Below are 13,628 nucleotides of genomic sequence, written 5' to 3' on the forward strand. Positions count from 1 at the left end.
GTCAGAAAGACAAAATGGCAGCCCACAAACTGGGAAAAGATATTCACCAACCCCACATCTGACAGAGGGCTGATCTCCAAAATATACAAAGAACTCAAGAAGCTAGTTTCCAAAACACCAAGCAATCCAATTAAAAAGTGGGGAACAGAACTAAATAGACAATTCTCAATAGAGGAATCTAAAATGGCAGAAAGACATAAGAAAGTGTTCACCATCCTTAGCCATCAGGGAAATGTAAATCAAAACAACTCTGAGATACCATCTTACTCCTGTCAGAATGGCCAAAATCAAAAAACACCAATGACAATTTATGCTGGAGAGGATGTGGAGAAAGGGGAACACTTCTTCACTGCTGGTGGGAATGCCAACTTGTACTATCACTTTGGAAATCAGTATGGTGACTCCTCAAAAAAATGGGAATCAGTCTACCACAAGATCCAGCAATTCCACTCTTAGGCATATGCCCAAAAGAAGCACAGAGTAAATATGATACATTTACATAGGGGGGGGCAATGGAATCTTGAAATTTGCAGGCAAATGGATGGAACTAGAAGAAACCATTCTGATCGAGGTAACCCAATCACAAAAAAGACAAACATGGTATGTACACACTCATATGTGGATTTTAGACATAGAGTAAGGGATTACCAGCCTACAATCCACACTGCCAGAGAAGCTAGTAAACAAGGAGGACCCCAAGAGAGACATACATGGTTCCCTGGAGTTGGGGAAAGGGTCAAGATCCCCTGAGCAAGTTGGGAACACGGGAAGAGGGGGGAGGGAGCTAGGAGAATGAGAAGGGGAGAAGAGGAGGGATGCAGAGGACACGAGGGAGCAGAAAGGTTGAGTCAGGGGAAGAATAGAAGAAAACAAGAATGGAGATACCATAATAGAGGGAGACATTTTTGGTTTACAGAGAAATGAGGCACTAGGGAAATGTCTGGAGATCTACAAAGATGACACCAGCTAACAGTCTAAGCAACAGAGGAGAGGCTACCTTAAATGCCCTCCCTTGATAATGAGATTGATGACTGACTTATATGCCATCTGATAGCCTTCATCCAGCAGCTGGTGGAAATAGAAGCAGACACCCACAACTAACCACTGAACTGAACTGGAATCCAGATGCAGAGAAGGACGAGTAAAGAGCAAAGGGGTCCAGATCAGGCCGGTGAAACCCACAGAAACAGCTGACCTGAACATCGGGGAACTGTTGCTCCCCAGACTGGGATACTAGCATTGGACTGATCCAGACCCCAGGAACATGGGTTTCAGTGAGAAAACCTCGGAAATCTACGGGACCTCCTGTAGTAGTTCAGTACTTATCCCTAGCATAGGTGTGGACTTTGGGAGCCCATTCCACATAGAGGAATACACCCTGAGCCAAGACACACGGGGGTGGGCCTAGGCCCTATCCCAAAGGATATGATTGACTCTGATGACACCCTATGAAAGGCCTCACCTCCAGGGGGATCAGAAAGGATATGTGATAAGGGAGGGTTTTAGTTGGGGGGGGTGGTAAGGCAGGAGGGAGGGAGAAGGGAACTGGGATTTTCATGTAAGACAATCTTGTTTCTAATTCAAATAAAAAAATCTGCAAAAAAAAATAGGTATTCTGCATGGGTGGACAATGCTTCTTTTGAGAGACATAACGGGAAATCTCAGTGACAAGAACAGGATACCTCTCTGTGAGTTATTGGGGTCAGGAAAGCTGAAGAGACACCCTAAATTATAAGATCACTAGATGTAAGATTTTATTACTGAAGACATACCACACTTCAGTTGCAAGATGGAGAAATCAAGCCATAAATGAGGTGAAAAATTTCTCCCTGATGGTAGCTTTTATAGGGTTAGAAGATGCTATGTAAGACACTGGGGGAGAAAGGCAATCAATGGTATTACCCAGGAGTGAATCCTTAATGCTACAATATTGACATGGCAGGTGAGATGTGCCCACTGAAGTAAGAGTGGCATGCATGTTATAGGGGTAACCAAAAGCTTTCTGGTTTGACTTGAGGACTGCTCCAAAGAAGGTGACTCATGCCTAAGACTGCAAACATGGTCCAAAGCTCATGACTTTGGAAGTCATAGGCCCTCGTGGGGAACTTACTATTATTATTTTGCTAAATGAATATGTTGTTAAGCTGCCTCCTAATCATTTGTTTATATCCATAGGTTAGAGCTATTATCAGCCTTGGCCAGAGGAGCTTCTGCAGTGGGCAGTAGTTAATGAAGAGACTCGTAATGATCAAAGTTCTGAGAATAAGTGATTTCTGAGTGCTTGTCCCTCAAAAGGCGTCTCCATCACCCTTCCTCCCAGACTCAGGGGTTATCATGGTAGAGGGGGCAGAAAAAATATGAGAACTGGAGGACTGGGCGGAGGGCTATGACATGATATGGTCATTGAACTCATGAACTCACTATAGCTATGGTTACCTGTGTAAGGATTCAGGCATTATGCTGGCCTGCCCCTGTCACATGGCAGAATGCACTCAGGCAGCACCTGGTATCCCCCTCAATAAAACTTCCAATATGAGTCAGTCTACAGGCCTCTGTTTCCCCACCCACCTGCCATCCGTCCCAGGATGGAGATCCTCGTGGTCCCATCACGGGCCCAGGGACCTGCCATTCTAACCCACTCTTCATTATTCATAACAACCTGCATAGGATCAAGCCAACAAGATCAGTCAACGTTATACCAGGCAGCACCAACTGGACTCAGTAGGTTACCCATCACCACAAAAGAAGAAGTCAGAAAGGTGGGAGGTGTGTTAGAAAAGGTGTCTGGAGGGAATGAAGACTTGGGAGTGGACACTGTATACAGGTATGTAATTGTCAACAAATAGATTAAGGATACTCTTAAAAAAAAAAAGAATGATCCAGGATAGCCAAAGCATTCCTAGTAAAGAAAAAGCAATCACTGGTAAAGACATCCCAAAACCTTATCTTATATTACAGAAACAAAGTAACAAAGCCAGCATGGATCTGACACAGAAACAGACATATAAACACTCTTAGGGTTTCTATTGCTGTGATAAAACCAACCAAAATCAGCTTGAGGAGGAAAGGCAGGAACCTAGAGGCAAGAAATGAAGCAGAAGCCATGGAGAAATGCTCTTTCTGACTGTTCCTCCTGGTTTGCTCAATTTGTATTCTTAAACACTTCAGAACCACTTACCCACGGGTGGCACCGCCCTTCCTACATCAATCTAGAAATTGCCTGCCTAGAGGTCACTATTCTGGAGACATTTTCTCAACTGAAGTTCCCACCTGTCAAGTTGACAAAAAGCACAGAGACCAACCATATAGATTAGTGTGCTCAGAAAGAAACTACACAGCTATGGCCACCTCACTTTTGACAGAATGCTTCCTATTTGCTGGTCAGGCTTTCAGTTGCAAAGTGCAACACAGCACGGTGATGATGGGAAACTAACTGTGCCTCTCACACCTTGTCCTTTTCTTCCTTCTCCTCCTTCTTCCTTCCTCCCTCCCCCTCCCTCTGGCTTCTTAGCCCCTCCAGCTTCCATTTTGATCACCTTTTCTGAACAGCAAAAACACATGATTCCCCCATGCTCATTCTCACTGTGCTTTGAATAAACTTCGTTCTCACGTGGTGTTACTCACTTTGCCTCTTGAGTGGGCACGTGTCATCACGTCCCTAAAATTGTTTAGGGCCAGGTGACCTGACTCCCTGGGGGCAGGGCCAGGGCCAGTCATGCAGACCCAAGGCTGGGGTGCTCTGACTGGGCAGCCATACGGGTAGCCTTGTAAGGAGGGTAAGGGTCACTGCTCGGAGTTAGAAGGGTATGCTGCCCCTCCAGGTTTATCGTGGGGTGTCCAGGTGGGAAGGAAGAGCCAGAGTCAGAGCCTATGTCTCACCTCAGCCAAGGCGGGGAGCCTGAGTCTGAGTCCACCTTGCCTAGAACAGGAGTGGTGTGACTTTCCGTCACCCACTGGGCAGCAGGATGATGCTGGCAGTAGTTCACAGGGCAGCTGCTGGCTCCGGGTCTGCCAGGAGCATGTCCGTCTCTTTTGGGGCTTGTGTTGGCCTAAGTCTACACAAAGGATGGTTAGCATCAGTGTCAGAGGTTAACGTAAGAACCTTTGTTGTAGATTTGAACATCATCACTACCTATAAAGAGCCTTTCCCACCCACAGCTTCCTCTTCGACTTCCTTCTCAACTTAGTTGATATTTCTGGAAAATCAGAAAAAGAAATTGTCACGTTGAATGAGGTAGGGACAGGGAAAGTCACAAACTCATTAGGGTTTTGCCCAGTGGGCTGTAAGTCTCTGGGCTTAGCCACAGGCTAGTACTGAATAGCAGAGGTCCTGGAGAAGAGTGGCTACCCCAGGGGAGTATGGGAGCAGGGGAAGAGGGAAGCAGGGGAGGAGGGGAGCAGGGGAGGAGGGGAGCAGGGACAGGGACAGAAATTGGACTAAGTTATAGTTCCTAGGTAGGGGTGGGGGTGGCTCCCAGAGCCAGACTGCTTGTCCATCTTCTGCAGTTGCTTTTGGCAGGCATACTGTGTACTGGATAACAGGAAAGAGCAGATGTTTCCTGCTGTCCCTTCTCTCCCCACAATAGTTTGTAGCTTTACACTGTACTGGAGGCCTTCTAGCACAGACTCTTTTCTTCCTGTCTTAGACTGTCTTGAGGACGTTCTGAACAGTAGAAGGGAGCTGGGATGAATTTTTACTCTGGAGATCCCGATCTCTGCTGGGCTTCAGGGTTCTCAGGTATCAGCATTCTTAGTGAGCTTCTGGGCTCCTTGGAAGGGAGGGCAATGGGAGAACTGGAGCCCTTCATCCAGGGAGGGCTGGAAGTATTGATGTCTTTGGGAAACCTAAGGAAAGAAAGGGCCCACATTCTGTTACAATTTACAAATTCAGGATGAGGGGAGAGAGACAATTAACTTATGGTGAAGAGGAGGTCAAGGATCCAAGATAGGGCACTCTAGGCTGCAAAAGGGATGATCCACCAAAAGGCCCCTAAACTGTCTCAACAGGAAGGGATTGGAACTGAAGGGGAAAGGGACGGAGACACATGTGAAAACTTGTCCTAGCGAAGAGATGTGAGGACATGGTACCACGCCTGGAATGCAGGAGGTCACTCTGCCTCTGAAGCTACCCTGTGGAAGGGGGTCCAGCTAGACTTGTGCAGTCTGAGCTGGAGGGAGCTGCACTGGTCTGGGCTTCTCCACTGAGGAAGAGTTGTTAGTTTTCACCCCTTTTCTGGGGTGGGGGCGCCTTTCCAAGCATATTGCCACTAAGTAGAGGCCCCTGGAGGTCCTGGGTGTGCCTTAAAATAGTGCATGGAATTTTATCACCAGTTTTCATTTAAAATATGAAAGAGTTGGCCTTTTGATGAGAGGAGCAGTGTGGGGAAACTCTTTATCATTCATTGGAATTGCCTGAGATGCCACCTGGCCCTGGGGACGTCAGGTGAAACCTTGTTTCATAATGGTTCTCCGAAGAACCCTAGAAAATAGAGGAGGTGACCACCGATTTGGAGTGTTGAACCAGTTCAGGAATTTCAGTGTGTATTGTGGAGTAAGATGCAGGTTCAAAAGAAACACCAAAAAACAAATTCAACTATTGTGTGGGAGGAGATTTTAATTCCTAGTGAGCTAAGATTCTCATCGGTTAGATTCAGGAAACTGAATAAAATCGTTATTTTTAAAAAGGACAGTTAATAGAACTGAAAGATTCTATGCAAATACAATGTGGTTGTGTTAGGCATCTGACAAGCTCTCTATCACTGAGCCACATTCCCAGCTACCTGTCACATTTAAGAGCCTGGAAGAAGACCACAACCCGATGAACAAATGGCCTAATAAAATGATACGAGACAGTTCTCAAAAGAAGAAATGCAAATGGACAATAACATATTAAAATCATTCAACCTCGGTAAGCTTTGGAGAATGCAAATCAGGATTACACTGAGAGTCCATCTCACCCCAGAGAGAAAGTTGGCCATTAAAAAGACAAATAATAGGGCTGGAGAGATGGCTCAGCAGTAAAGAGCACTTGTTACTCTTCCAAAGGACCCAGGTTCCATTATCAGCACTCACATTGTGGCTCACAACTATTTGTAACGCCAGTTCCAGGGAATCTAATGCCCCTTTTTAGTGTCTTTGGGCACTGTACACACATACATGGTGCATCTACATGCAGGTAAAACACCCATACACATTAAAAATATGATAATCACATCTGGTAAGGATGTCGACAAAAGGGAATCTTTATACACTGCTAGCTGGAGTGTAAACCAGCCCAGCTAGGTAAACTAGTCAGTATGGAGGGCTCTCAAAAAAACTGAAAGTAGGTCTTGATTATAATCCAGCTATATCACTCCTGGGTATTTACCAGAAGGCCCCCCAATGAACACATCCTAGAGATAATTGCCATCAGTGTTTATTGCAGCACTTCTCACCATAGCTAAGTTATGGAACCAAATTAGGTGTCCAACAACAGATGAGCAGATAAAGAAAATGCAGTGCATATACGTGATGGCTTTTTTTTTTCTAGCCATAAAGAATACAAAATGATATCATTTTCTGGAAAAGGGCTGTAAATGAAGATAATCATATAAAGCAAATTAAACTTTCCCCAGACCAATTTGTGCTTTTGCTCATTTGTGATCCCTAGATTTTATAGAGATGCATCAAGATATGTGGCATGGAAGTGGAAGTGAAACTGTGTGGGGAGTAAAAGGGACTGACCAGAGAGAGAGGCGCCGAGTCACATGGTGGGAGTAGGGGAAATGCTCACCATATGCTAATATGAAAATTAAAAAATAAAGGAAACAGAAATAGTGAGATCTCCTGAACTGAATGGCAGTGAAGGCTGTGACTGTTATATATGTTTTTTTTTTAAATCCAGCCAATCACAAACTTTCAGTGAATTTCATGCAATTTAGTGGATTGTATAGAGCACATTTGTGAAATAGGAATTCTTGAATGAATAGTAACTTCTTCAGCTTGATTTTAAATACATAGCTTTTGTGATGAAGCGAAGAGTTTTCCATTTCTGGAATGCTGTTTAGCTGGAGAAATATATTAAAAGGAATCTCTAATAGGTACTTAGAAATTGCCCTTGCTGGAAAGCACAGGCTCCTCCCTTGGACCTGTAAGGTGACTCACAGTCTAGTGAAAGCCTGGCATTCTTGACTCTATTTTTGCATTGGTCTTTTCCCCTTTGCTTCAAACCTTGGGTCAGACTCCATGCTTAACTCTGCACAGAGCCATGCTAATTACCCAAGGATTGTCTGTCTGAGCTGGCATGTGACACATATCTGTAATTATAGACACGGGAGGCTGAGGCTGGAGAATCACCTCAGTTGGAAGGCAGTCTTAAAACTGTCTCTAGAAATGGTGATACTCTACGTATCTCATACCTCTTCAAGACAGAAGGAGCAAAGATGAGAGCAATCAAATCACCTCGATGTCAACTTTTACAATGCCCTGTTCACACCCCCATCAGGATCCAAAATCTGTGTTCATCTTGGATTCCAGGAACAGCACAACCTACAAAGAGATCACCCATTGTAGTTTTTTTTTTTCTTTTTGCTCTTTGAGGGCCTGCCACCCACTCCCAAATAAATACATGGAGACTTATTCTAACTTAGAATGCCTGGCTTTAGCTTGGCTTGTTTCTAGCCAGATTTGGCTAACCTAAATTATCCTGTCTATCTTTTGCCTCTAAGGTTTTACCTTTATGCCATATTTCATTCTTTCCTTTTTTTTTTAAATATTGAAACGGGGGTTTTTCTGTGGCTTTGGAGGCTGTCCTGGAACTAGCTCTTGTAGACCAGGCTGGCCTCAAACTCACAAAGATCTGCCTACATCTGCCTCTGCCTCCCGAGTGCTGGGATTAAAGGCATGTGTCATCACCAGGCCTTTCCTTCTTACTCCATGGCTGGCTGTGTTGCTGGGTGGCTGGTCCCTGGCATACTCTCTTCCTTTCCTCACTCCCTTTTTTCTCTCTTCTCTTCCTATTTATTGTCTCTGAATGTCAGCCCCACCTATTTCTCTCTCTTGCAAAACTATTGGCTGTTTGGCTCTTTATTAGACCAATCAGGTATTTTAGACAGGCAAAGCAACATAGCTTTATAGAGTTAAACAAATGCAACATAAAATAATGCAACACATTTTTGCATTGTTGAACAAATATTACGCAGTATAAAAAAATGTAACACATCTTAAAATAATATTCCACCCCATGATGAGATTGCCCAAATAGGAGCAATCATCTCATGAGGGCAGAAGACTGAAGCAGCTCTCTACCTTTATTGTGTGAGTATCCCCCCTCCAAAATATTTGATATCCCTTTATTCTAACTTTTGTGGACTCCCTTAATCACCCACCCCTACAAACTTTGACTAAGATGGCTTACTTATTATACTTCTCATCCCTGACTCAATTCTTTCTCTATTCAAAGTTAAAACTCATGCCAATACCATGAAGGTGGGCTGCAGAGTTTTGTGCCTTCTCCAAATAGCTGTTTTGTTTGTTTTCTTTGGAGTAAGTGGCTGAATCCAGTACGTTGAATAGTGGCCAGAACTCTAGTTACAAACAAAGCTGTTTTCAAGGCATTGGGCTTGGAAGATTGAAAAAGGAAAATGACTAGAGACTCCTAGTCTCTAGAGACTAGAGACTCCTGCCTGCACTGCAGCCAACACCTAGGCTTCTGTCAGGACTTGCTCTACCTGAAACCATGCTCAGATCCATTCTGGGCTTCCTCCACCACCCACAAGGTACCCAGACTGCATGTTCTCCTCTAGGCTCTAGCCTGGCTCTCATATCCTGAGCCCTGACCTACTCTAATCAACCCCTCCTATACCACAGCCAAGCTCTAGCAGAATCTGCCCAACCTGCATCACCCCAGTTCTTTATGAACCAACTCTACCATATCCAGACTTCCCATGTCCTCTAGGGTCTAACCTAGTGAATATCCCTGACATTTCCCGTCTTAGGGTTTCATTGCTGTGAATAGATGTCATGACCATAGCAATTCTTATAAAGGAGAAAAATTTAATTGGGACTGGCTTACATTTCAGAGGTTTAGTCCATTATCACCATGGCAGGAAGTTTGGTGGCATTCAGGCAGACATTGTAGTGGAGAGATAGCTGAGAGTTCTCCATCTGGATCCACAGGTAGCAGGAAGAGACAGTGAGCCACTAGGCCTGACTTGAGCTTCTAAAGCTTCAAAGCGCACCCCCCAGTGACACACTTGCTCCAACAAAGCCACACCTACTATAACCAGCCCACAGCTCTAAAGACACCATTCTCTGTGCGTCTGTGAGGACCATTTTCATTCAGATCGCCACGTCCCTTTTCACACCTTTTCTACAAACCAGAAAATGTAGCTTTGTTCTCTCAACCAGTACACCAGCCTAATCTGATTTCCCATGCCTTCACTGCAAAGGAGATCTAGGCTTGGGGCAGGATCCCGTCCCTACCTGTTCCCCCAAATCACAGGACTCTACCAGGCCATATCCAATCCCAAATCACAGGACTCTACCAGGCCATATCCAACCTTCCTACTCAGACATATCTACTCACACACTCCACTCCACTCTAGACCCAACCTGTCCCCCGTCTTATCTTTTATCCCAACTTTTTTGTCCTAAGACTCAAACTAACAAAGGAAGTCCACACCCATGCACTGGGCAGGGTGGCATCCCAGCACTTGGGAGGCAGAGGCAGGCAGATATCTATGAGTTCAAGGCTAGTCTGGTCTCCATGGTGAATTTCAGGACGTTCATAGCTACATAATGTGATCCCGTGTCAAACAAAAACAAACAAACAAACAAACAAACAGACAACCCCTCCAAAAGCAAAAAGAACACCCACACAACAAAGACAAGACCAGGTCATGACATCTAGAATCACAAACGGATCTGAATTTTTTGTTTGTTTGTTTGAACAAAATTGAGAACCACAGAGGCCTCCTCCCCTTCATCATGATGGTCAATCGCTTTAGGTTGACTAGACACTTGCCCAAATGTTATTCTGGGTGTTTCTGTGAAAGTATATCTATCTGGATTAAATTAAGATGTGAGCTAACAGAACAAATTGACTACTAACCCCTCTCTGAGTGCTCTCCATCCTATACAGATTGTATGCTTCAGTGATTAACTCCAAATAACCAGAAATGCATCAGTGTCACGTTAAGGAAAGGGATAGAAGCATGTCCCCCTGGAGTCTTTTAATCAAGAATGAGTTCAGATCTAAATTCTCTACTTCATGCCCCATGTGTCTTACATTCTGAGCCTTTCTGTTATCTGAGTCTGAATCTGTGCCTGCCTGAAGGCTATCTTATGGATCTTTTGTGTCTCTCTGTGTGTATTCTGTGTCTGTCTGTGGTGTGAACTGTGTGTGTCTGTGTGTGTGGTATCTGTCTGTCCCTAATAAACAGCTCCACTCTGTTTATTTAATGGCATAGGCAGCATCACATGGGGGAAGGAATGGAGTACTTTATACAGCTTTAAAATAGAGCTTCAGGCTGAGCAGTGGTGGCACACGCCTTTAATCCCAGCACTTGGGAGGCAGAGGCAGGCAGATCAATAGGAGTTCGAGACCAGCCTGATTTACAAGAGCTAGCTAGTTTCAGGATAGGCTCCAAAGCTACACAGAGAAACCCTGTTTCGAAAAACCAAAACAAACAAAACAAAACAATAAACAGAGTTTCACAAAGGATTCAGTCACAGGCTCCAAATACCAGCTGACCCAGATAACAAACATCACTGTTTATCAATCACTATCCATAAATGTTTTCATTTAAGCTTTATGGAAGTTGCTTTCAATTTCTGTATTTGCTGCTTTCAGCAAATGATACACACACATTACTCTGGGTCAAGACATAACATAAGATTGTAGCTATGCATTAGGTTATGTTGTAAAAGCATATTACAGTATTACATGTGGAATCCATGGTAAATAAGGTTGGTTATTCTATTGTTCTCTTAAAGGCAGTGTAAACAAATAGTTTGAGTACAGAGTTGTGATATCCAGCAAAAGTCCCAGTCTTGTAGAATGTAAGAGATATTTTCAAAATATTGTAATGCCACACACCCAATTAGCTGAAGGCTTAAGTAGAAAAGGGCTTGCCTGCCTCAAGCAAGCAGGAGCTCCTCTGGGTTGACTGCTTGAATTGGACACAGGACTTTTGACTTCAAATTCACACTGGAAAAAAAAAAAGGCTCTTTTGGGGTCTTTAATTTGCTAACTTACATCATGTGACTCTCCATAGATTCCTTGTCTCTCTCCATAGATTCCTTTCTCCTTTTCTACCTTTTGTAGGGAACAGAGGCTATCAGTTTCTGTTTAGACAACGTGGTAGTGATATGGGTATATGGTATGAGTCAGCCAAAACATGTCTGCCACTGAACATTCTGCGAACCCCAAAAGTCAACAGTGATGTAATCTGATAGATAACTATTCAGGTCAGAGTACCACTTTTGTGTGGATTCTGTATAAAAATCACCTTGTGGTCAGATACCAGGGACATCAGCTTCCACCTTTGGCAGCAAACTTATGTGTTTGTTGGTAAGCCTATGTGCTTACCACCATGAGTCCAGTGTGCCACCTGCTTGTGTGTAGCCCCTGTGTGCCTGCCTGTGCCTGGGTGCCTGTGGGTAGCTGCCTGTCTAGCAGCCTTTGTTTGAAGTGAATAATGTGTGTTTTATCTGCCTACAAGTCCTCAAAATCTCTTTATGCTCCTAGACTACTATGGCCCCTTCCTTTCCCAGAATCAGAGCATGGACATCACACCTTCCTCCTGTCTCTCTGTCTTCTCCTCTTCTTCCACAAACTCACATTTTTTGGAATCTGCTTCTTTAAAGAAAAGTCTAAAACAATGATCAACAGAGTCAGAGGTCAAGAGAAGGTGTGATGGGCATGATAAAAGGGGAATAACACCGCAGAAATGGAGACAGTGATCTGAATGTAGAGGGTGTACTCATTTACAAATTGTTCACAGAGTATAATGCCTGGGGAGAAACAAAGATGGTATTAGTCTCCTTCCCCTGCCAGGGTAGCTGGTAAAACCCAAGATGTCTCAGAGTTCTCCAAGGGTGCTTGTCTTGGTTAGTGTTCTATTGCTGTGAAGAGACACCATGACCACAGAAACTCTTATGAAAGAAAGCATTTAATTGGGGCTGGCTTATAATTCGGAAGTTTTAGTCCATTATCCTCATGGCAGGGAGCATGGTGACACATAGGCAGGCATGGTGCTGGAGAAGTAGCTGAGAGTTCTACACTGACAGCAGAAAGAGAGACTCACTGGCATGGCTTGAGCTTTTGAAAGCCCCAAACCCACTCCTGGTGGCATACTTCCTCCAGTCTCTCTCAAATAGTGCCACTCCCTGATGACCAAGCACTCAAATATTTGAGCCTATGGGGGCCATTCTTATTCAAACTATCCCGGTACTTTTGGCCAAAGGATGGCTCAGGGGCATTGAGTATGAGTGTGATCCCTGTGAACATGCACCGTGGGGTTTGGCAGAGGGTAGCCAGATCTGCTTCATCTGTTTGGCAGAGGGCAGCCAAATCTGCCAAGACCTATGGGGCCTCAGCTCTCAGTATGATCCCTGGATTAAATGATCAGCACTATTTGGGAGCTTATTACAGATGCAGAATCTCAGGCTTTATCCAGGCTCAGACCTGCATGTCCATAAGGTCCTTAGTTGATCATGAGCTCATGGAGATCTGGAGCCCTGTGGATGGAGTTTCTGTCTTACTGGTCTCACAGCTGTTCAGTCCCAAATAAACACAGAGGCTTATATAAATTATAAATGATTTGGCTAATGGGTTGGGCTTCTTATTGGCTATCTCTCTCTTAATTATTAACCCATTTCTATAAATCTGTGTATCTCCATGTAGTCTTGGCTTACTGGTGATGCCCGGGGCCTCTTGCTTCCTGGGCAGCTACATGGTGTCTCCTTGACTCCACCTACTACCTTTCTCTATCCCTGTTTGAATTTCCTGACTGCCTAAATACTGCCTGTCTATTGGCTGAAACAATTTTATTCATCAACCAATAAGCGACACATATATTCACAGCATACAGAAGGACATCCCCCATCAGAGCCCTAACCCTTGGCAGACACCCAGATTTCTCACCCAGATTTTCTCTCATTCTAACAGGGGAAAAAAAGAGCAGGATGCTTCTGCATTTCTTGGGAGGCATGTAGAATTTGATTAGGTGGAAGCTCCACCTTTCTTTCCCCAGATCCTGCCTCCTCAGCCTGCCAAACAGTGGTCCCTCCTCTCAGGAAGCCGGCCATCAGGATGCCTGGGACCGTGCCTACCAGCTATTTAAAACCCAGCCCATAGATCTGCCACATGTGCCCTTGTGTTCTATCCCCTGCTTTCCTGAGGGCCACTCAAGAGTGCTGTGTTTTGCATTGCCCTATTTATTAAATCTGGATCTATCCCTTTGGTCTGATTTGGATTATTGCATTGGCAGTGGAGGAATCCAGCAACTGGGGATCCAATACTTAACAGAATCCAATATTGCTTTCTTCCTCATTGTTCATTCACTTTGTGGGGTTCTTTTTGGTGGGTTAGGAAAGGCCTGGCATGCGGGGTATTCACTTGACTTGGGTGGTTAGCTGTTGAGCAA

General features: G+C 44.5%; 1 long non-coding RNA gene across 3 annotated transcripts in view; it reads left to right on the forward strand.

Annotated features, from left to right (window-relative positions):
- LOC107977072 overlaps positions 1-3,213 on the forward strand; it is a 43,971-nt gene extending 40,758 nt beyond the window's left edge. The window contains exon 6 of one of the 3 annotated variants that reach the window (XR_003480653.2): positions 2,176-3,213. This is a non-coding gene — a long non-coding RNA (uncharacterized LOC107977072). Of the gene's footprint in view, positions 1-1,054; positions 1,355-2,175 lie in introns of those variants that run through there. The other 2 variants (XR_004771805.1, XR_004771806.1) reach the window with 2 other exon arrangements.
- The last annotated feature ends 10,415 nt before the right edge of the window (positions 3,214-13,628 follow it).

Source organism: Cricetulus griseus (assembly GCF_003668045.3).
Source record: "Cricetulus griseus strain 17A/GY chromosome 1 unlocalized genomic scaffold, alternate assembly CriGri-PICRH-1.0 chr1_0, whole genome shotgun sequence".
Classification (NCBI taxonomy): Eukaryota; Metazoa; Chordata; class Mammalia; order Rodentia; family Cricetidae; genus Cricetulus; species Cricetulus griseus.